Source organism: Delphinus delphis, chromosome 5, assembly GCF_949987515.2.
Source record: "Delphinus delphis chromosome 5, mDelDel1.2, whole genome shotgun sequence".
NCBI lineage: Eukaryota > Metazoa > Chordata > Mammalia > Artiodactyla > Delphinidae > Delphinus > Delphinus delphis.
The window spans coordinates 19,828,308-19,833,929 of record NC_082687.1 but is presented as its reverse complement, the minus strand read 5'-3'; the positions used below and the strand labels follow the sequence as shown (position 1 = coordinate 19,833,929).

Below are 5,622 nucleotides of genomic sequence, written 5' to 3'. Positions count from 1 at the left end.
GATCTCCTGACAACACTTTGGAGTTTCCAACCTGTGATGCTGGTATGGAATCTCATTTACTCATTCATTGGAGAAATGGTGGTGGATGGATATTCAGGGAAAGGTATTTTTGAAGGTGGTATTTCTCTGCTGACAAATAAAGAATGGGAAGTGTCTTCCTTGAATGGTTTGTTTATCAAACTGAAATAAATGATTTGTGAGTTACCCTCACAGAACTAGTGAAGGTAAAAAACTTTCTTAAGAAGGACTCAGGGTGCAAAGAAACTAGATCATCCTTCAACCTGGTTTTAAAATACAGAACTTGCCATTGCTATTTCAAGATCTGTATAAAAATAGGTAATATTGAGCAGAGAACATTTTATTAAATATAACACTTGTATGTTTTTCAGTGCTGGTCTATTGCCAATCAATCAATAAATACTAGCCATTAAGTGCTTCTGCTATTTTAAATTATGTTATATTATTTCTTTCATTTACCACTTATACTGCCACTTACTATGTGGTACTTCTGTTAAAAGTAATTTTCCTTTTGAAGTTTCTCCTATGGATGTAATTATAAAAATAACTATAGAAATATTTCCTTATTAAAAATTTACTGTGAACTTATTTCAGGTATTTAAGTTTTTAGATTTGATCTTATATCACTAAAAATATTTCTCTACAGTTTGTTTTTTAGTTTATTAATTTTAATTATTTAGTTTTTAAAAAATCTTAGAAGGAACAGATGCGTTGAAGGGGAAAGGATTTTGGAATCAGAGAGATCGGACTTTTAATCTTACCTCTGATATCTACTTGCTATGTGAGCTTGGTTATACCTCTCTGAACTTCAGTTTCCTTATCTGCAAAACAGGGATAATAATTTCTGTCTTGCAGGGTTAAAAGTGGCCATGCATGAAATATGTCTGGTAAGTGGTAAACACTCAACTTGTATTATTTTATCAGCTTCTCCATTTTCCGAATATCATCTAGAGATAACAAATAGTTTCTATTTCATGGTAACAAGATCATAGAGCTTATTATTGTTTACAAAGAATTTTAATTGAGGGTGTTTTTAAGGTTTAGCTATTACCCTAGATTTGCTTTCTTTGAAAGTATATACGTGTAGCAGGCATATTACTAATATTATTTTAGAAGAGAAATACTTAAATGTTATTTTCACTTAAAATGTTGGTGTTTTGTAATAGGTACTTAAGATCAGTGGAATTCCTGCCTGGATTCAGATGGATTCATGAAATGACTTAATTGTCATGTTGACTTTGCCTGACAGAGAACTTTGCTTTGGTTTTAATTCTTCTTTGATAATTTCCTATTTCTTTGTAGTTTGTGGTGGTTTTCAGACGCACATTACTCAAAATGCTACAGATTTTTTTCCTTTCCTATACTGCCTCTGATAGAGGAAATATGATTCAATGTTATAATAATAATAATAATAATAAGCACTTTATGCTCATCAAAGTTTGAAACATATTCCTGTGTCTTCTCATTTTGTTTAACTTTCTCTGTCTCTAAGAAATTACCTGAAACAGTTACCTATCCCAGTCTTGACGCTTGTGTCCTTGTGTGGGAGTGTCCTTGTGTGGGAGTGTCACACAGACTGCATCTGTGTGAGCCCAGTGACTGTGGTGGACGAGCTGGATGTGGAGTGAGCATGGGCTGTGTCTTCCCCTGGGGTGTGCTGGCAGGTACCGCCTTGGTGGAAGTCACGGCTGGAACTGGAGGGGCTGAGGCCAGAGCCAGGTGTAAGCCAGGGCTCCTCCCATGCTCAGTGGTTGTCTCAGCCCTATTGGGGAAGAGATCGCGGCCTGAGGGGCTGGGCTAGGAGCCCTGAGGGAGTTGGGCTTCTCCTGGGTGGGACGGCAGTCTCTGCCTTGGTTTTGGGCCATTGCCAAGGCCTGAGGTTTTGGGGCTGCACTTCTGCGCTGGTTTCACTTTCCCCGCAGTGTGCGTGCCTTAGCTAGAGGCGGGGCTGGAGTCAGAGACGTTGTCCTCACTTCCTCCCAAATGTGCACAGGGAGGCACTCACCTGCGAGGGTAGTCTCCTCCCTGGAGCTAATTTTGCCCCTCCCCATTGTGCACAGTGACGTGCACGCTGACAACGGCTGCCTCTACTGTGGTCAGAGGCAGGGCCGGGGTCTGAGCCGGCCCTGTTCTCTCCAGGCGTGCACAGTGTCTTTGGCAATGGCGGTCTCTGCCACCGTGGGGTGCAGTAACGGTGCTACAGGGGCTGGAGCACGAGCCCTGAGTGGGCTGGGGGCGGGGCACACTGTGGCAGTCCCGACAAGCCAGCAGAGCTCCACGTAGTCTTTTATCTTCTGCTTCCATGTTGTGATTGGGAGTAAGCAAGTCTACGTGTGCACACTTTAAGAGCCGAGCCTTGGGTACTCACAGCTCTCTAGTAAGCCCCACTGGGTTTCAAACCAGCTGAGGGCACTCGTCTTCCCAGTGTCAGACCCCAGGGCTGGGATGCCTAACAAGTGGCTCTCACCCCTTGCTTCCCAGGGAGGATGCCCAAGCCTATGGTATCCCCCGTTTCTTCTGGGTCCCCTGGTAGGGGTGTGGGTCTTGGCCAGATTGCTTCTTCTGCATGACTATCTGACTCCATAGGGATCTTTCTTTACCGCCTTGGTTATGGAAGAGCTGATCTGCTAGTCCCCAAGTTGATTTTAGTGGGAGCTGCTATATATGCAAGTTGTAGTGTTTCATGTTTGTGAGGGAAGGTGAGGCCAGTATCCTCCTACTCCGCCATCTTGATTTCGGCCCTCCTGGGATTCAGTGTTACCATCACCTTTGCAAAGATTATTTTTACTAGGTAAAGTACAGTTGGTTCTTAAACTTTTTTGGATTCTGGAATCCTTTGAATTTTGGATGAACGTGAGGGCACCTCTCTCCATATACAGCAGAAATAATACATACACACGTTGTCTACAGTTAATCTCCCCTTCCCAACTCAGCTAGTTAAGAGAACCTCTAGATTCAACGGTACTGTTTATGGATCACATTGCAGTGCACCTGATGGATCACATTTCAGTGCAGCTGGTTTTGCTGATTTATAACACTAATTTACATGTCAAGTGTGTGTGGATGTGAACACCTGGGACACACAGCACAAAGCCTTCCCCCAGCAATGCACTCTGATAATTTCACCACAGAGAAAGAATAAAGGTTGATTAATCATTCAAACTGTGTTCCATGGAAAAAAGGGTAAGCTACAAAATGTTAACATCTTTTTCTAAGAAGAAAGAATTCTGTGTTCAAAAGGTTTAAGAAGTGTTGCATATTGTAGTCATCCCATGGAGTTTCACTTGAGTCTATCAAAGACTCTAGAAGTCCTGCAGTAAAGAAGCCAGTGTAACTCTTTTTGACCCAGCGTCTCCCCATATTATCAAACCACATAGCCTTTTTCTTCCCCCCATATTTGGATAATTCTTATTAGGATCACTTAGAATACACCTTTGGAAATGGCGACTACTTTCATTCATTTTTTTGTGATTCTTATAACATCTGCCACTTATCCCGGTGCCTATTGACAATGCTGTGGTTGGATCAGCATTTGGGAGGAACCGCTAGGTCCTTAGCTCTTGCCCTTCTCATGGTCATCCCTTCCATGTAGGCCAGATCTGAGGACTCTGGCCCTCTTCGTCTACTGGTCCAATGTATTGAGACTGGTATCGAGCTCAGCTTTCTGGTTTTTATTCTCGAAGCTTTCGAAGATAACAGAGGTCAAATGCACCCTTTGTAGTAGTTACCTCCTATTTCATTCTCAGCAGTTTCTATTTCTTTTTTTTTTTAGCTGTTCTTTTCAGTATTTCAGTGACAGCTAAGACTAGAGCTTATCTTACTATAATCTCACCTTCCATCATCAGGCAGGTTTGAGAGGCAAAAGAATGTCATGGACGAGCACCATTGTGGATGGCTCTGGGATTAAGAGGCCCAGGCTCAAATCCAGCTCCATAAGCATGGCGATCTGCTAAACCACATCTGTAAAATGGTGATAATAATGGCATCTACCTCATTGGTGCCATTACCTTGAAGCAGTTAATACACACAGTGGAGTTAGAACAGGGCATGGTTATAACAAGTGAGTGTTATTATTACTGAAAGTCAATCGAATCTGGTTCTCATGACCTGTTCATGGCCTGCTATACAGTAAGCACCCAAACATTATTTATTCTTGCCATTATCATGTTACTCTTTTGACAGTTTTATTGATTCTATTCTCATTGTCTTGACTTACCTGATTCCAGAATGAAGATATTTGATATAAACTGATTACAGAAATTTAAATTCTAGTACCCAGAGTTCCTGTTATGGAACTGATACGCGATTTTGTTGTTGACTTTCAATAGCGTGAACCCAGTAAAGAACAAACTATTTTCTTTCTTGCTTAGTTGAAAGAATTTCTCTGCCAAACTGCACCCAGAGGGTAGAAGAGCTATGCGTGTGGGAATGTGTCAGGATGTATCTAAAAGAGCTTCAGGAAGGGAGAAGAAGCAATTATGTTAAACCTTCTGGAAATGCACAATCATCAAGAAAGTCACAGTTAATGGAAAAACAACCCAGTCCTTATTCCTGTGTTTATTTTTTCGCTCCTAACCGTTGCATTACATTTTGCCACAGAGAGAAGGAACAGCGTCAATGTAAGTTTATTCTCACAGCCTAAATAAATGGCTCAGAAAACTGAAAGAAAGTTAGGCTTAACATTTTCTGTTCTGTGCTTATTTGCTCCTTGTACATTCTATCTTGCCTCCCTTGCTGTGGGAATAGTTGCTTAACAGTTTTAAGTGTGAAATAGTTTGCATGAATCAAGATTAGTCTCCTCCTGAAAGGAGAAAATGTGACTAGTACTAATTTAGACTTATTTGCATTGATCATTAGTTATTTTATCAATCAGAAATATAACCACTTAAGAAGTGGAGCAGTTTGATCTGAAAGCAGGTGGGCTGGGCCTGCTGGGAACTGTCTCCTGTCAACAGGCCCTAGATGAGAATATACAGAAGCAGCCTGTGGCGTAAGCGAAGCCCTGTTCCGTATTTGGAAGCAGCTTTCAGACTCTTCTTTTAAATAGTGAGATTAATTTTTACATGAAATGTTATTTGGGACCCAGATGTGAAAGAAAAGGCAATAGAAATGGTTCAAGTACGGGGACTTGGCTTCTCTTGCCCTCATTTTCCTCCTGAGATCGTCTCTGGGACACCTGAAAACTGCAGGTTTGGAAAGTACTGACATCAGAATAAACGAATGCCCTTGTTAAATTTTTCACTCTAGTATATTAGGTGAAATACTTAAAAATATATTTAAATTTTTGTATTTTTAATGAACACTGTAGACGAGGGGTTGACATATTTTTCTGTAAACAGCCAGAGAGTAAATATTTTGCACTTTGTGGGCCAAGATACAAAATTGAGATGATTACATACTTATATAACATGAGAAAAAACAAATATCCACAAAATATATATATATTTTTTTTACAAAATTCAAAATATAATGATAAGGATTATTGAGTACATACAAGGTTTTGTAATACAGGTTGGCTAATGAGAAGAAATGAATTTTTTCCAGTAACATTTTGCTGAATTGGAGTTCAAGGTAGCATTTCCTGTCATCAAATCAATTGCAAAT

At 40.5% G+C, this 5,622-nt stretch overlaps 1 long non-coding RNA gene across 1 annotated transcript; it reads left to right on the top strand.

Annotated features, from left to right (window-relative positions):
* On the top strand, positions 1 to 4,688 carry LOC132425304 (uncharacterized). The gene is made up of 3 exons (XR_009519414.1): positions 1 to 42; positions 874 to 905; positions 4,389 to 4,688. It is a non-coding gene; the product is annotated as an uncharacterized lncRNA (long non-coding RNA).
* The last annotated feature ends 934 nt before the right edge of the window (positions 4,689 to 5,622 follow it).